This window comes from Aquarana catesbeiana, linkage group LG13 (genome assembly GCF_042186555.1).
Source record: "Aquarana catesbeiana isolate 2022-GZ linkage group LG13, ASM4218655v1, whole genome shotgun sequence".
NCBI lineage: Eukaryota > Metazoa > Chordata > Amphibia > Anura > Ranidae > Aquarana > Aquarana catesbeiana.
In genome coordinates, this window is record NC_133336.1 from 134,710,734 (window position 1) to 134,729,641 (window position 18,908).

The 18,908-nt window shown below is 47.7% G+C and overlaps 1 protein-coding gene across 5 annotated transcripts in view; it reads right to left on the minus strand.

The window, feature by feature from the left end:
• The window catches only part of LRRC71 (leucine rich repeat containing 71), a 196,710-nt gene that overhangs the window by 88,344 nt on the left and 89,458 nt on the right, over nucleotides 1-18,908 (minus strand). The gene's annotated exons all lie outside the window — the stretch shown is intronic.

Genomic DNA, 18,908 nt, shown 5'->3' on the forward strand with positions numbered 1-18,908 from the left:
CGAAACTGTTTAGGTAGTGAGGAGTGAAATAAAAAATTTACACCCTTAGAAATCCTGAAGGAGGTGCTTGGTTTTCCGGGCCCCGTATGTGGATAGGCTCCCAAAAAGTCCCACAGTACTCAGGAGAAGCAGCAAAATGTATTTTGGGGTGCAATTCTGCATTTAACCATGGCATGTGTGAGTAATAGATCATTTAGTGACAACTTTTTGTAAAATATTTTTTTTTTGTCACTATTCAGTCACTTGGGACAAAAAAATAAAATATTCAATGGGCTCAACATGCCTCTCAGCAATTACCTTGGGGTGTCTACTTTCCAAAATGGGGTCATTGGGGGGGGGGGGGGGTTGTACTGCCCTGCCATTTTAGCACCTCAAGAAATGAGATAGGCAGTCAAACAAAAGCTGTGTAAATTCCAGAAAATGTACCATCGTTTGTAGGCGCTATAACTTTTGCGCAAACCAATAAATATACATTTATTGACTTTTTTTTACCAAAGACATGTGGCTAAATACATTTTGGCCTAAATGTATGACTAAAATTGAGTTTATTGGATTTTTTTATAACAAAAAGTAGAAAATATCATTTTTTTTTCAAAATTTTCGGTCTTTTTCCGTTTATAGCGCAAAAAATAAAAACTGCAGAGGTGATCAAATACCATCAAAAGAAAGCTCTATTTATGGGAAAAAAAGGACGCACATTTCGTTTGGGTACAACATTGCATGACCGCGCAATTAGCAGTTAAAGCGACGCAGTGCCAAATTGTAAAAAGTGCTCTGGTCAGGAAGGGGGTAAAACCTTCCGGGGCTGAAGTGGTTAAATATGTAAACCATAAAAAAGGGAGGAGGACAGACCATATTGGCCCCATAAAGAATAAGGAAGGACATCTGGTTACAAAGGATGGTGAGATGGTGAAGGTATTGAATTTATTCTTCTCCTCAGTCTTCATGAGGGAATCGGGGGGCTTCAGTAACCAAAACTGCAGTGTTTATCCTTATGACACATCACAGGAAGCACGTCCATGGTTAACAGAGGACAGAAGTAAAATTAGACTTGGGAAACGCAACATTAATAAATCACCGGGACCAGGTGGCTGGCATCCGAGGGTACTTAGGGAACTCAGTCAAGTAATTGCCAGACCATTGTTCCTAATTCTTACTGACAGTCTACTGACTGGAATGGTACCAGGTGATTGGAGAAAAGCCAATGAATGAATGAATGATTTGAATGAATGATTTGTAAAGCGCTGCAATTGCGAACTGAATCGCCTCAAGGCGCTAGATGTATTCTCTGTAGCCAGCTTCTAGAAAAGGAAGGTCTTTAGTTTTTTCCTGAAGGCCTGGTGGTTTTCTTCCATGCGGAGGTTGGTTGGGAGAGCATTCCATAGTCGAGGTCCTTGGACTGCAAATCTACGTTCTCCCTTTGCTTTGTAGCGGTATTTGGGAATGATGAGGAGGTTTTGGTTAGCTGATCGAAGACTGCGATTCGGTGTGTAGTGTTTTATTTTTTCCCAGAGATATTGCGGAGCGTTTCCTTGTATGCATTTATGGGTGAGGCAGAGGGTCTTGAATATGATCCGATTCTTCACAGTTAGCCAATGTAGGCTTTTTAGGGATGGGGAGATGGATTCCCAGGGCTTTTTTCCTGTTAACAGTCTTGCCGCCGTATTTTGGATGAGTTGCAAGCGCGCAAGCTGATATTGGGGTAGACCTACGTAGAGGGAATTTGCGTAGTCGAGTCGGGAATTGATGATTGTTCCCACAACTGCCGCTTTGTCCTCTTCTGGGATGAAGGGGATGAGTCTGCGAAGCAGGCGGAGGAGGTGGTGGGATCCGCTCACCACCGATCCTATTTGTGCATCCATTGTCATTCCTGAGTCAAAGATGACTCCGAGACTCTTGACTTTGGTGCTGGGGGAGATGGTCTGTCCGAGGATGGAGGGTGGTGTCCACGGAGTCTTAATTTTGGAATTTTTGTTGGCTTGCAGGAGAAGAAGTTCTGTTTTTGATCCGTTGAGTTTGAGGGAGCTAGTGGTCATCCAGTCATTGATTAAAGTGAGGCATTTCTGTAGTTGCTGATGATGATCTTTTTGTCCGTTAATGCGAAGGTAGAGTTGGGTGTCGTCTGCGTATGAGTGGAAGCAGAGGTCCGTTTTCCTGATGATATTGAGAAGCGGGCGGATGTAGATGTTAAATAGCACTGGTGACAAGGGTGAGCCATGAGGGACTCCACAGGAGACTGCCCGAGATTCCGAGGTGAATGTTCCTAGTTTCACTGTCTGAGAGCGATTCTCTAAGAAGGATGTAAACCATTTTAGGGCAGAATCTGTGGCTCCTGCAACTTCTGAGAGGCGGACAAGTAAAGTATTGTGGTCCACTGTATCGAATGCTGCGCTGAGGTCTAAAAGTACCAGGAGACTCGATTCTCCGTCATATGCTGCTTCGAGGGCGTCGTCCCATATTTTGAGAAGTGCTGTTTCTGTGCCATGGCCTGGGCGGAAGCCTGATTGCAGAGGGTCCAGGAGGTGGTGTGTCTCCAGGTGGTGTTGTAGCTGTTGTACTACTGCTTTCTCTATAATCTTGGAGATGGTGTTGAGGCTTGTTATTGGTCTGCGGCAGTTAGGGTCTTTAGGGTCGAGATTAGGTTTCTTTAGCAGGGGTTTGACGATGCCTTGCTTGAGGGAGGTTGGCACAGTCCCTTCTTTGAATGATTGATTTATGAGATGTGTTAGGGTGGGGGCCAGGATGTCGGAACATTCTTTGAACAATTTAGTGGGGATGATGTCGTTCGGTGATGTGCTGTCGCGAAGGCTTCCGATGATGTTTTTAGTCGTGTCCGTAGTGATTGGGGACAAAAAGAACTTCGGTGGTAGCACCAATATTTAAAAAGGGCCCAAAATACATCCCTGGGAATTACAGACCAGTTAGCCTAACATCAATAGTATGCAAGCTCTTGTAGGGGATGATAGGGGACTATATACAAGATTTTAGTAACGAGAACGGTATCATTAGCAGTAATCAGCATGGATTCATGAAGAATCATTCTTGCCAAACCAATCTATTAACCTTTTATGAGGAGGTGAGTTGCCATCTAGATAAAGGAAGGCCCGTAGATGTGGTGTATCTGGATTTTGCAAAAGCATTTCACACAGTTCCTCATAAACGTTTACTGTACAAAATAAGGTCCGTTGGCATGGACCATAGGGTGAGTACATGGATTGAAAACTGGCTACAAGGGTGAGTTCAGAGGGTGGTGATAAATGGGGAGTACTCGGAATGGTCAGAGGTGGGTAGTGGGCTCCCCAGGGTTCTGTGCTGGGACCAATCCTATTTATTTTGTTCATAAATGACCTGGAGGATGGGGTAAACAGTTCAATCTCTGTATTTGCGGATGATACTAAAGCTAGGCAGGGCAATAACTTCTCCGCAGGATATGGAAACCTTGCAAAAAGATCTGAACAAATTAATGGGGTGGGCAACTACATGGCAAATGAGGTCTAATGTAAAAAAATTTAAAATAATGCATTTGGAAGTGAGCATGCGCGAGAGTTCCGAGATGGCCGCCTGACCCAGGAGCTCCGCACCTCACCATCTCAGACGCGCCCAGCGAGCCTTTCCGACCCCACTTGACAGCCACAGAAACGGCTCAGGAGACCCCCCCCAAGCACCGGAGAACAACCCCATATGCTGGGATCCGGGGTCAGGAGAAGCCTGATCCCCGAATTCGCTGCCTCCACCCACGCCGGGTGTACCAAGATGGCCGCCGCGGCCGCTGCTGCTGCACAACACCATGCTTCACTTAAAGAAGCCACCCCGGAACACAGTCAAGTGCTGACTCCCACCCTTCTCCACATCACCCTCGGCCCACACAATGCAGGAGTGCAGGCTCAGACCCCCTCGCCGGCCTCCACAGAGTCCCTTCTCAGCCGCATGTTTACAGAGCAGGCCTTCTCCCCGGTAGGCCCGATGGCTTCCATTTATGCCGCTCCTACCCCCCTCAGCCCGTCGACACAGAACACCCAGCTTATGATGGAAGATCTCTTCTCTAAATTCTCCATTCTCCTTGAAAGGGGTCTAGAGGCCACGGCAGCTAAAATAACAGGAGACATTAAAGAGGACCTGCAGAATATAGGCTCCAGAATGGACGCCATTGAAGGAAAGCTTGAACAGACTGCTGCAGTCTCCCACCAGAACTCTGACCTGATTCAATCCCTCCAAGACCAATTAGATACAGCAAACTCACGCATAGATGATTTGGAGAACAGATCTCGGAGGCTGAACTTTAGGATCAGAGGCCTACCGGAATCAGTCAAAGATGTCGCTGCGGCAACACAGGACCTTATGAGAGAACTGATCCCAAACATTCCAACAGCACGTCTGGAACTGGACTGGGTTCATCGGGCCCTGGGACCCCCCAGGAAAGACGGTTCCCCTGGGGACATTATTGCCAAACCACATTATTATGAAGTCAAAGAAACTGTCATGAAACAGGCCCGGTCCCTCCCTCAAGTTTCCTGCCAAGGTCACGTAGTGCAAATTTATGCGGACATTTCTCCCTCCACCATACAGCATAGGAGAATGCTGAAACCCCTGCTATCTGCAATGACTCAGAAGGAAATCAAGTACAAATGGGCCTTTCCATTTGCGATCACATTTTCTCACAAGGGACAGAACCACTCCTCCAACTTTATAACGGGAGAGAAGCTACTGCTCAACCTGAAGATAATCTTGCAAGAAATGGACACGGAAGCATCCCCCCCCTCCTCTGGCTCCAACAAACGTCCCCCTCCGGCTGGCTCCCCAAACCCTCTATGGTCCAAGAATAAGTCCAGAAGATCCTCCAACTATGGTCCACCATGACCACACGACCTCTTCACTCTTTGTGTCTCCTGATGTCGACTTCTATCGCTAGTGACTGACTTCCTGATAGAAGATCTGACATTCTCCCTCTTCTTGGGAGTAATTTTTACCCACTGATGTGCCTCCACTGACAGGGGACAATAGAAAATTTTTAAATTTTCCTAGCTTGACAATTTTTCTTCCATTTTTCTTTTTTATTGTTGTTCTAATGTTCAAGCTTAGTTCCCCATTGCTCCACCTCCACTCTCTGCACGGTAGAGAATTGGAGAATGGCGCGTTCAAGATGGGGTACAGTTAGGGTTCGGAAAACTCACATTTTTGTTTCAATTATTATAACCTGTTCTTGCTGGCTTGACTTTAGCGTCACATTTAACATTCAATACAGGTTGTAGGGGGCGCCCTGATTTGGGGCGGAATGCATGCGCCTCCACCTATCCCTTAGTCTCCCACGGGGTACTGGGGGATAGGAAGTCCAACTACGGTTGGACTATTGATATCGGTTTTTCTCACATGTTATAGTGAGATGATGGGGGGGGTCCTCTCTCCTCCCTGGGCTCCATGTAGCCCCAGGGGGAGGGAACTCTCCCGTTTCTTTCTGCTCTTCTCTTTCCTTTTCTCGTCTTTCTTCTCTCCTCCCTTCCTTCCCCAATACACGGAACATCAATAAAAGGTTTTTCTCATTTCAGCCCAATACAGAGGTTTATCCCCTCGATCGGAGGCTCCTATCGTGGACAAGGCACCGCATCCACTATCAGCGCGGCTCCCGATGGTTTCAGCAATGGTAAGTGACGGAGGGTTCTGCAGCACTCACTTTCTCTGGTCTCATGGCTGATCTCCCACCGGACACTTTAAGGGTTGCTACCCACAATGTTCAGGGCCTAAATTCTCCCATCAAAAGACGAAAAATTTTTAACTTCTATAGATCTTCTAAATTGGATATCGTTCTAATGCAGGAAACTCATTTCCCGGCTAAATACTGTCCTAAGTTCCTCCACTCCCATTATCCAAATTTTTATCTGGCCAGTGCAAAAAATAAGTCCAAGGGGGTAGCCATAGCTTTTGCCAAAACTTGCAACTTTAGCTGGATTGCAGACATTAAAGACCCAAACGGCAGGTTTCTCTTAGTTAAGGGTAAAATAGATGGACAGATCTACTCCCTAGTCTCCTACTATACCCCTAATAAGGGCCAAGCTTATTTTTTTCAGAACCTTCTGAGCGTCCTCTCCCCGGCACTAGAAGGTACGGTTATTTTTGGTGGTGACTCAAACACCACCTTTGACCATGGGCTGGACAAATCCAAGCCCCCCGCAGAGCGACTTACCCGCCCTACCAAACAAAGTCTCAGAATAGCTAGGCTCATTCATGCCCATGGGTTAGCGGATGTCTGGAGGGAATTGAACCCCACTAAGAGGGACTATACCCACTTCTCTCACCCACATAACTCCTATGCTAGGATTGATCACCTCCTCATCAAAACACAGACCGTCCCGTTGATCATAAAGTCCCAGATCAAAGACACTGTTTTATCTGATCATTCATTGGTTGTCATGGACATACACGCACACCACCGCAGATCGGGCAGGGGACAATGGAGTCTAAACAAATCCATTCTCACAGACCCAATCCACGTCACTATGCTAAACAAATCTTTAAAAGAATATTTCCTCCTAAACAAAACTGAGGGCATATCACCCGAAATATTATGGGCAGCCCACAAAGCCTTCATTAGAGGGGAGCTAATCAGACTAGCTTCCAAACTTAAGAGGGAAAGAGAGAGCGACATTAAGATCCTAGAATCCGAATTCTCTAAACTGCAGATAGTTCACAAATCCAACCCCTCTCCCTCTTTGATGTCTCAGTTAGATAAGGCCAGGCCAGGAGCTCAACCTGGCTCTCACTGCTAAGGCGGAAAAACAAATTTGCTGGAACAAACACAAATTTTATACCCAAGGGGACAGGGTAGGTTCCATGCTGGCCACCAAACTAACACCCCGAATTAAATCACACACTATGCCAAAAATAAAGATCCCAGGTCAGGGCTCCACGGCTGATCCCTCCAAAATCTTAGAGGTCTTTCAGGCTTTTTATAACGAGCTTTACTCGCCAAAATCTCCTTCGCAGGTCATCACTCTAGATTCCTTTCTGGGCGGTCTCTCTCTTCCTTTGCTTTCAGCGAAACATAGAGACAGCCTTGAAGCCCCCTTCACGGAGAGAGAGATACTTGGTGTAATAAAATCACTAAAAAATGGCTCAGCCCCTGGCCCGGACGGTCTGTCCAACATTTATTACAAGACCTTCCCCAATACCTTAGCCATACATTTAACACACTTTTTCAACTTTAAAACACGGGGGAACCCACTTGATCCACAACTTAATACTGCATACATTGCAGTGATCCCTAAACCGGATAAGAATCCGGAAGATGTTGGAAATTATCGCCCTATATCACTTATAAATTGTGACGTCAAAATTCTGACGAAGATTCTTGCTAATCGCATGGCTTCCTTCATCAATACATATATCAATAAGGATCAAGTGGGTTTCATCCCGGGCAGACAAGGTCCAGACCAAATAAGGAGGCCATAGACTTGGTTTCCATCCTTCAATTTAATTGGGCGGGAGGTCCTAAACAATCTGGTATGATCCTGTCGTTGGATCTACAAAAGGCCTTCGACTCCGTTTCTTGGCCATATATCTTTACCATGTTAGCGCAATGGGGCTTTGGACAAAGATTTCTCAGACTGATGCGGGCCCTTTACTCCAACCCCAGTGCCAGTATCCGCCTGCAAGGATACTACTCAAAACCCATTACAATTAAAAAAGGGACTAGGCAAGGATGCCCTCTTTCGCCGATTATATTTGCGATGGCCATTGAAACGCTTGCTATTGCAATTCGTCCTAACCCAAACATCCAGGGAGTGACTTGTGACTCCAAAACCCACAAATGCGGATTATATGCGGCCGACGTCCTGCTCTTTCTCACCTCCCCAGTAACCTCCCTTCCCAATCTATGCAAAACCCTAGACGCCTTCGCCAAACTGTCCGGTTTAGAAGTTAATTACTCAAAATCACGCGCTCTCAATATCTCACTAACGCCCAAGACTGTTAATCTCTTACGACAAAACTTTCCCTTCAAATGGAGCGACTCCTCCATCAAATACTTAGGTATTAACTTGACAGCTAAAACTGAAACTTTGTATGGCCATAACTACCCCCCCATGTACCGTAAGCTGGAAAAAGACCTAAATTCCTGGTCACGTGGCAATATTTCTTGGCTGGGGAGGGTAAATTCAGTTAAAATGACATTACTTCCCAGATTGCTATATCTGTTTACAGATATCCCCAAAGAACCCTTTACCTACATAGGAAAAAAGGAGGGCTGGGCTTACCCCACATTTTCAAGTACTACCAAGCTGCCAGACTAGCCCAAATGTCAAGAGTCTATTTTAATTTTGAAAAACCTGATTGGGTTGCAATAGAAAAACAGGCAGTTCCTAATTTCACGCTAGACTTCCTCCTATGGATGCCCCCAAGAAACAGACCCTCTATTCTAGCCCCGACCCTTTCTCACTCTTTCGCTTTATGGGATTCCTTACGTTCTACCAAGGCTTTAGTTTCGGCATACAAACCCCTCACTCATATTTATAATAATCCAGACTTCCCTCTGGGGAAAAATGTTTTGGCCTTCAAGTGGTGGGTGGATAAAGGCCTGTACAGGATAGGACAATTTTTTACAGCCGCAGGACCCTTCACTCTAAAACACTGCTCCAAAACTCTAGACATGCCCTTATCTGAAACCTTTTGGTTCAGTCAAATCTCCCACTTTTTGCAATCGCTATGTAAAGACAAAGACTTCCCTCCAAAATTCTCTGAATACGAAATGTGGCGTGGTCAAGCCAGAGACCAGAGGGGTGGGATCTCGGTGATCTATTCGTCACTTACATCGCCATGCTCAAAAGCGACTTTTATGGAGGCCTGGGAATCTGAGCTCCAATTTAATTGGAACTTAGTAGATTGGCAGAGATCCTGTTTCAGATCCTTCCAGGGTGTCCTCAATACCACTTTAGCTGAGGCCAGTCTGAAAGTGATCTCCAGATGGTACTTTACACCGACTAGACTGGCCTCAATCTATCCTACGGCTGACCCTCTCTGTTTTAGAGGTTGTCAACTCCAGGGCACAATGTCCCACATCTGGTGGGAATGCCCCAAAATTCGCTCCTTCTGGAAAAAAATATTCAATATTTTGGAAGAACTGGTGGGTGCTCAGGTTCCCAGAACTCCTCAGGTAGCCCTTCTTAACTCCCCGATCCTGGAGATCCCGAAGTCCTTGAGCAGACTGGTTCACTTTGTGCTGCTGGGGGCTAAGCTCACGATTGCCAGGGCCTGGAAACGTCCGGGAGTTTCTCTCCCAGCAGACAAAAGGAAAATATCCTGGATAATGGCCCAGGAAAAACTCACTAGCATAGTCCAGGACACTGTGAAGAAATCTGAAGGTATCTGGAATCCATGGGCTCGATTTGTAGGAGTAACTTTAGGCCCTTCTAGTAAATCCACATAAAGAATACTCTAAACTAGGGATGAACTTCGTGTTCGAGTCGAACCCATGTTCGACTCGAACATCGGCTGTTCGGTCGTTCGCCGAATTGCGAACGATATGGGCCGTTCGCGCCAAATTCGTGTGGCGCGTCACGGCCCGTAATTCACTGCGGCATCGCAGTGCATTGCTGGCTGATGATTGGCCAAGCATGCACTATGACCCGCATGCTTGGCCAATCACAGCGCCGCCTGAACAGAGAGCTGTAATTGGCCAAAGCCAAGGAGGCTTTGGCCAATTATGGCTCAGGGGATTTAGTACATGCCCCACACTATATAAGGTCGCCTGCACAGCGGCCCTGTGTAGTGTGTGTTCCGGCATTCACTGAGAGAGAGAGACAGACAGTGACATTTGATTTGAGTTAGATAGATTAGGCAGAACAGTCAGTCAGTTAGCTGCACTTACAGTGTATTGTGTGTATATATATATATATGCATCCCAGGTGTTGCATATATATATATATATATATATATATATATATATATATACTGTATTCAGTTTAGCTAGATCCGTTCTTGTTATCTTCCTACTGACAGGCAGGCTTGTCTTGTTACAGTATTTACAGCTACCTGAAGAAAATTACTGGTGTTCTTTTGATCCTATTAGTACCACAGTCAGGCAGCTAGACTATTTACAGTTAGTGCAGTGCGTCCTGCTCACAGTGTTCAGCTAGATCCGTTCCTGCTATCTTCTTACTGACAGGCAGGCTTGTCTTGTTACAGTATATACAGCTACCTGAAGAAAATTGCTTGTGTTCTTTTGATCCTATTAGTACCACAGTCAGGCAGCTAGACTATTTACAGTTAGTGCAGTGCGTCCTGCTCACAGTGTTCAGCTAGATCCATTCCTGTTATCTTCTTACTGACAGGCAGGCTTGTCTTGTTACAGTATATACAGCTACCTGAAGAAAATTGCTGGTGTTCTTTTGATCCTATTAGTACCACAGTCAGGCAGCTAGACTATTTACAGTTAGTGCAGTGCGTCCTGCTCACAGTGTTCAGCTAAACCTACAAGTTAGTGGGGTGCGTCCTGCTCACAGTGTTCAGCTAAACCTACAAGTTAGTGGGGTGCGTCCTGCTCACAGTGTTCAGCTAAACCTACAAGTTAGTGCGGTGCGTCCTGCTCACAGTGTTCAGCTAAACCTACCAGTTAGTGGGGTGCGTCCTGCTCACAGTGTTCAGCTAAACCTACAAGTTAGTGGGGTGCGTCCTGATCACAGTGTTCAGCTAAACCTACAAGTTAGTGGGGTGCGTCCTGCTCACAGTGTTCAGCTAAACCTACAAGTTAGTGTGGTGCGTCCACCTCACAGTGTTCAGCTAAACCTACAAGTTAGTGGGGTGCTTCCTGCTCACAGTGTTCAGCTAAACCTACAAGTTAGTGGGGTGCGTCCTGCTCACAGTGTTCAGCTAAACCTACAAGTTAGTGGGGTGCGTCCTGCTCACAGTGTTCAGCTAAACCTACAAGTTAGTGGGGTGCGTCCTGTTCACAGTGTTCAGCTAAACCTACAAGTTAGTGGGGTGCGTCCACCTCACAGTGTTCAGCTAAACCTACAAGTTAGTGCAGTGCGTCCTGCTCACAGTGTTCAGCTAGATCCTTTCCTGTTATCTTCTTACTGACAGGCAGGCTTGTCTTGTTACAGTATATACAGCTACCTGAAGAAAATGACTGGTGTTCTTTTGATCCTATTAGTACCACAGTCAGGCAGCTAGACTATTTACAGTTAGTGCAGTGCGTCCTGCTCACAGTGTTCAGCTAAAACTACAAGTTAGTGGGGTGCGTCCTGCTCACAGTGTTCAGCTAAACCTACAAGTTAGTGGGGTGCGTCCTGCTCACCGTGTTCAGCTAAACCTACAAGTTAGTGCGGTGCGTCCTGCTCACAGTGTTCAGCTAAACCTACAAGTTAGTGGGGTGCGTCCTGCTCACAGTGTTCAGCTAAACCTACAAGTTAGTGGGGTGCGTCCTGATCACAGTGTTCAGCTAAACCTACAAGTTAGTGGGGTGCGTCCTGCTCACAGTGTTCAGCTAAACCTACAAGTTAGTGTGGTGCGTCCACCTCACAGTGTTCAGCTAAACCTACAAGTTAGTGGGGTGCGTCCTGCTCACAGTGTTCAGCTAAACCTACAAGTTAGTGGGGTGCGTCCTGCTCACAGTGTTCAGCTAGATCCGTTCCTGTTATCTTCTTACTGACAGGCAGGCTTGTCTTGTTACAGTATATACAGCTACCTGAAGAAAATTACTGGTGTTTTTTTGATCCTATTAGTACCACAGTCAGGCAGCTAGACTATTTACAGTTAGTGCAGTGCGTCCTGCTCACAGTGTTCAGCTAAACCTACAAGTTAGTGGGGTGCGTCCTGCTCACAGTGTTCAGCTAAACCTACAAGTTAGTGGGGTGCGTCCACCTCACAGTGTTCAGCTAAACCTACAAGTTAGTGGGGTGCGTCCTGCTCACAGTGTTCAGCTAAACCTACAAGTTAGTGGGGTGCGTCCTGCTCACAGTGTTCAGCTAAACCTACAAGTTAGTGGGGTGCGTCCTGCTCACAGTGTTCAGCTAAACCTACAAGTTAGTGTGGTGCGTCCACCTCACAGTGTTCAGCTAAACCTACAAGTTAGTGGGGTGCGTCCTGCTCACAGTGTTCAGCTAAACCTACAAGTTAGTGGAGTGCGTCCTGTTCACAGTGTTCAGCTAAACCTACAAGTTAGTGGGGTGCATCCACCTCACAGTGTTCAGCTAAACCTACAAGTTAGTGCAGTGCGTCCTGCTCACAGTGTTCAGCTAGATCCGTTCCTGTTATCTTCTTACTGACAGGCAGGCTTGTCTTGTTACAGTATATACAGCTACCTGAAGAAAATTACTGGTGTTCTTTTGATCCTATTAGTACCACAGTCAGGCAGCTAGACTATTTACAGTTAGTGCAGTGCGTCCTGCTCACAGTGTTCAGCTAAACCTACAAGTTAGTGGGGTGCGTCCACCTCACAGTTTTCGGCTAAACCTACAAGTTAGTGCGGTGCGTCCTGCTCACAGTGTTCAGCTAAACCTACAAGTTAGTGGGGTGCGTCCTGCTCACAGTGTCCAGCTAAACCTACAAGTTTAGTGCAGTGCATTCTGCTCATAGTGTTCAGCTAGATCCGTTCCTGTTATCTTCTTACTGACAGGCAGGCTTGTCTTGTTATAGTATATACAGCTACCTGAAGAAAATTACTGGTGTTCTTTTGATCCTATTAGTACCACAGTCAGGCAGCTAGACTATTTACAGTTAGTGCAGTGCGTCCTGCTCACAGTGTCCAGCTAAACCTACAAGTTAGTGGGGTGCGTCCTGCTCACAGTGTTCAGCTAAACCTACAAGTTAGTGGGGTGCGTCCTGTTCACAGTGTTCAGCTAAACCTACAAGTTAGTGGGGTGCGTCCACCTCACAGTGTTCAGCTAAAGCTACCTGTAGAAGGTTGGTGGTGTTCTTATACTACAGGCAGGCAGTTGATTTTGCTAGCTGCAGTATCAGTACATATGTATATATATATATATCCCAGCTTAGTACAGCTACAGGCCATTAGTATGTCTGGAAGGCCAAGAAGGAGAGGCAGACAGTCACAAGCCAATAAGAGAGGGCAAGCAGGCTCTGTGTCTAGTGCTGGTCGTGGAGACGGTGCATCCTCATCAGCACGTGGCCGTGGGACACGCTTGGCCTTTTTTTCGGCAGCTGGCCATGTTGAGCCGCAACATGCGGAAGACTTGGTCGAGTGGATGACCAAGCCGTCCTCATCCTCCTCATCCTCTCTCACCCATGCCCAGAGTACTTTGTCTGGCAAAGCAGCGGCCTCTTCCCTCGGCTCAATGTCATCAGTGACTCCTTCCCTAGCCCCACCATGTCCTCCTGAGGAGTCCCTCGAACTGTTTGACCACAGTGTTGGGTACATGCTCCAGGAGGATGCCCAGCGTTTGGAAGGCTCTGATGATGATACTGAGCTCGATGAAGGCAGTAACATGAGCACGGACAGAGGGGGTGCCCAAGAAGGACAGCAATCTGGCAGTCATGCTCCCCCTGCTGCAGCATACTGCCAGGTTTGCTCCAGTGATGAGGAGGGAGGGGATGATGAGGTCACTGACTCAACGTGGGTGCCTGATAGGAGAGAGGAGGAGGAGGAGGAGGAGGAGGCGGCACATCACCAACGAGGCAGGATGCCCTCCAGGGGCCAGCCTAAGGGCAACACATTGACTGCATCACACCCCAAAGCTCCACATGTGCAGGGCGCTGCAGTCTCTGCGCGTTATTCAAAAAGTTCTTTGGTGTGGGCCTTTTTTGAGACGAGTGCATCAGATCGCACCGCTGCTATTTGCAACATATGTCTCAAGCGTATCTCGCGTGGCCAAAACATCTCCCGCTTGGGTACCACATACTTGACCAGACATATGTTGACCTGCCATGCAGTTCGTTGGCAAGCGTATCTAAAAGACCCACACCAAAGAACAAAGAGGACCTCTCCTTGCTCCTCATCAGCTGAGATTTCCAACCCCACTATACCTTCAGTCCTCTCTGAGACCTGCACTGAGAGGAATGAAGGTGTAGAATTAGGTGTGTCACAGCCAAGTACTTGTGGGCAATCTGCTTTTGGTACACCGACGTCAGATTGTACCAGGCAAATTTCCCTGCCCCAGCTGCTACCCCGCTGAAAGAAGTTTGCTCCCAGCCATCCACATGCCCAGCGGTTGAATGCTAGCTTGGCAAAATTGCTAGCACTTCAACTGCTGCCTTTTCAGTTGGTAGACTCTGCCCCCTTCCGTGAGTTTGTGGAATGTGCGGTTCCTCAGTGGCAGGTACCCAAACGCCACTTTTTCTCACGGAAGGCGATTCCGGCTCTCTACCAGCATGTGGAAGGCAATGTCCATGCCTCGCTGGACAGGGCGGTCAGCGGTAAGGTGCATATTACCGCTGACTCATGGTCCAGCAGGCATGGACAGGGACGTTACCTAAGTTTCACGGCGCATTGGGTGACTGGCAGCTGGGAAGGATGCAGGACAAGGTGCAGTAGTGTTGGAGGTTGTTCCGCCACCACGCCTCCAAAATGCTAATGAATGTGACACACCTCTCTCCTCCACCCCCTCCTCTTCTTCTTCCTCCATGGCCTCTTCCTGTGCTTTGTCCTCTGAACCAGCGGTGCTCCGTAGCCGTTCAAGGGGCTACGCAAGTACGCAGGCCAAAAGATGCCATGCGGTGCTTGAGCTGATGTGCTTGGGGGACAGGAGCTACACTGGGGCAGAGGTTCTGTCAGCTCTGCAGGGGCAGGTTCAGAGGTGGTTGACGCCACGCCAACTTAAGGCAGGAATGGTGGTTTGCGACAATGGCACCAACCTCCTCTCTGCCCTCCGACAGGGACAAATGACCCATGTGCCCTGTTTGGCTCACGTCCTTAACTTGGTGGTGCAGCGGTTCTTGGGCAGGTACCCGGGCTTACAGGATGTCCTGAGGCAGGCCAGGAAAGTCTGTGTGCATTTCCGCCGGTCATATAATGCCAGTGCTCGGCTGACGGACCTCCAAAAGGAGTTTAACCTGCCCAAGAACCGCCTAATCTGTGACATGCCCACCAGGTGGAACTCAACGTTGGCCATGCTGCAGCGGCTGCACACGCAGCAGAGGGCCATCAATGAGTACCTGTGCGACTATGGCACCAGGACAGGGTCAGGGGAGCTTGTTTTTTTTTCCCCACGCCAGTGGGCCATGATCAGGGATGCATGCACTGTCCTGTCACCATTTGAGGAGGCCACGAGGATGGTGAGCAGTGACAGTGCATGCATCAGTGACACTGTCCCCCTTGTCCACCTGTTGGAGCACACGCTGCGTGGAATAATGGACAGGGCACTTGAGGCAGAACAGAGGCAGGAAGAGGAGGACTTCCTTAGCTCTCAAGGCCCCCTTTATCCAGACAGTGTTCCTGCGTGCCCGCCGATCACACAGGAAGAGGATGAGGAGGAGGAGGAAGATTGTGTCAGTATGGAGGTGGAGCCTGGCACTCAGCATCAGCAGCAGTCTTTAAGGGATCAGTCCCAAGAAACACATGGACTTGTACGTGGCTGGGAGGAGGTGGCTGCGGACCATGTCGTCCTTAGTGACCCAGAGGACTCCGGACCGAATGCCTCAGCAAACCTACGCTGCATGGCCTCCCTGATCCTGCAAAGCCTACGTAAGGATCCTCGTATTCGTGGTATCAAGGAGAAGGACCAATACTGGCTGGCAACCCTCCTTGATCCACGTTACAAGGGTAAGGTTGCGGACCTTATCTTGCCATCGCAGAGGGAGCAGAGGATGAAACATCTTCGGGAGGCCTTGCAGAAAGGTCTGTGCAACGCGTTCCTAGAGACTGGGAGGTTACAAACTCCTGTTTCTGGACAACGTGTTGCTGAGGCTTCGGTCAGTCAAAGAAGGAGCGGTGGAGAAGGTGGCCATCTGACCGATGCGTTCAGACAATTTTTTGGTCCGCAGCCCCAAGGTATGATCGGTTCCAGCAACCATCGCCAGCGTCTGTTTTACATGGTGCAGGAATACCTAGGGGCAAGATCAGACTTGGACACCTTTCCCACTGAAAATCCTCTGGGTTACTGGGTCTTGAGGATGGATCACTGGCCAGAGCTTGCACAGTATGCAATTGAGCTACTGGCCTGTCCTGCATCCAGCGTTCTTTCGGAATGCACATTCAGTGCTGCTGGAGGCGTGGTAACCGATCACAGGGTGCGTCTTTCCACCGACTCGGTCGATCGACTGACCTTCATAAAAATGAATCAGTCTTGGATTACAACCAGCTACCAAGTACCTGATGCTGATGTAACCGAATAATTTTTTTTGAAATCTCAGATCCCTTCAAAGACTGCCTATGCTGATGCTGAGTGACTATCCCTGAGTAATTATCCTCTTCCTCCTCAATCATCACGCTGATAGCTTGTAAGAACATTTTTGGTTCTGGGCGCCACCACCAGTGCCTAAGGCACAATTTTTCAGCCCCTGTTTAACAGGGGCGTGTAATTACAATTTTTGATGCAATACTTTGCAGCAGGGCTCGTTCCTGCGTTCCAACTAGAGTGTCTGTGAGGGGTTGCAGTGTTGTGGCACCAGCACCAGTGCCTAAGGCCCAATTTTTCTGCCCCTGTTTAACAGGGGCGTGTAATTACAATTTTTGATGCAATACTTTGCAGCAGGGCTCGTTCCTGCGTTCCAACTAGAGTGTCTGAGGGGTTGCAGTGTTGTGGCACCAGCACCAGTGCCTAAGGCCCAATTTTTCTGCCCCTGTTTAACAGGGGCACGTAATTACAATTTTTGATGCAATACTTTGCAGCAGGGCTCGTTCCTGCGTTCCAACTAGAGTGTCTGTGAGGGGTTGCAGTGTTGTGGCACCAGCACCAGTGCCTAAGGCCCAATTTTTCTGCCCCTGTTTAACAGGGGCGTGTAATTACAATTTTTGATGCAATACTTTGCAGCAGGGCTCGTTCCTGCGTTCCAACTAGAGTGTCTGTGAGGGGTTGCAGTGTTGTGGCACCAGCACCAGTGCCTAAGGCCCAATTTTTCTGCCCCTGTTTAACAGGGGCGTGTAATTACAATTTTTGATGCAATACTTTGCAGCAGGGCTCGTTCCTGCGTTCCAACTAGAGTGTCTGTGAGGGGTTGCAGTGTTGTGGCACCACCACCACCACCACCAAAGGCCCAATTTTTCTGCCCCTGTTCAACAGGGGCATGTAATTACAATTCTTGATCTAATATTTCACAGCAGGGCCCATTTCTGCACCCACCAAGAGCGAGTGAGGACTTACAGTGTTGTGGCACCAGCACCACCACCACCACCAAAGGCCCAGTTTTTCTGCCCCTGTTCAACAGGGGCATGTAATTACAATTCTTGATCTAATATTTCACAGCAGGGCCCTGTGAGGGCTTAGGTTGTTGTGGCCACAACAACACCTAAGGCCCAAATTTCAGCTGAGTATATAGGGCAGGCCCCTACTTTCAAACATCTAACTTACAAACGACTCCTACTTGCAAACGGAAGGAGACAACAGGAAGTGAGATGAAATCTACCCCTAGGAAGGGAAATTCTCTCCTGTAAGAGTTAATATGGGAAAAACATTTCTCCTTTCCACTGATGCTTTCCAATCCTTGTTCCACAAAAAAACCCAAATTCTCAAAAAACATTTGTCATTGGGACAAAAAAGTGAGGTGAAATCTTCTAAAGAGGAGGAAAGACAGCAAAACAAATGTCACAGGGGTGATAACCCTTCCCTATGTTTTCCAAAAAGCTTAAAAAAGATTTTTTGGCTGGAGCTAAACATGTTAAAAATGTACCCGTTCAAAATGACAAACAGATTCTACTTAACAACAAACCTACAGTCCCTGTCCTGTTTGCACCGCCTGTATACTGCTGTTCAGAGTATATAGGGCCTGGTGGCCCCACACCTTTCCTTATTTTAATTTGGGTGCGGGGTTCCCCTTAATATCCATACAAGACCCAAAGGGCCTGGTAATGGACTGGGGGGTACCCATGCCGTTTGTCTCACTGATTTTCATCCATATTGCCAGGACCCGACATTACATTAAACCCGCAAGCAGTTTTAAATGAGATTTTTTTCCTTTAAAAATGACATTTGGTGCAGGGACTGTTCTAAACACGGGAAACACGTGCCACTTTACAGGCATACTATAGACACCCCCCCGGTACGATATTTAAAGGAATAGTTCACTTTTTTTTTTTTTACTTTAAGCATCATTAAAATCACTGCTCCTGAAAAAACGGCCGTTTTTAAAAGTTTTTTTTGCATTGATACATGTCCCCTGGGGTAGGACCTGGGTCCCCAAACCCTTTTTAGGACAATGCCATGCAAATTAGCCTTTAAAATGAGCACTTTTGATTTCGAACGTTCGAGTCCCATAGACGTCAATGGGGTTCTAACGTTCGTGCGAACTTTTGGTCCGTTCGCAAGTTCTGGTGCGAACCGAACCGGGGGGTGTTCGGCTCATCCCTACTCTAAACGCACGAGAGATGTTCCAACCTCCCCCCCCCCCTCTCCCCTCCCTCCTCTTCTTTCTTTCTTACTTCCTACTATTCTCTCGTCTTCAGGTCTCCTCTAGACCCTGGTATTACTTCAGTTACATGGTTACTATGTTTGCTCAGCTTTGTTCATATCAGTGCCAATCACAGCAGTGGAACAAGTAAATTTTCAATTCCCATTCCCTTCGTAGCTTTACTTTATCTCACGGCTCTCAGAGATGTAATTTTATTTGGGATGCGAGCTCTTATAGGGAGAGCTCGGACCTCCGAGATTGTATGGAGGTCCCTCGTCCCGGCACAGTGTGCTCCCATATGGGGTGCCGGGCAGAAGACGATCCCTTGAGCGACAGCATATAGCTTTCTCTGACACCCTTTTTTTTTGTTTGTGTTAGGCTATTTACTGAGCCCTAGAATCCTTGACCACATATAATACATG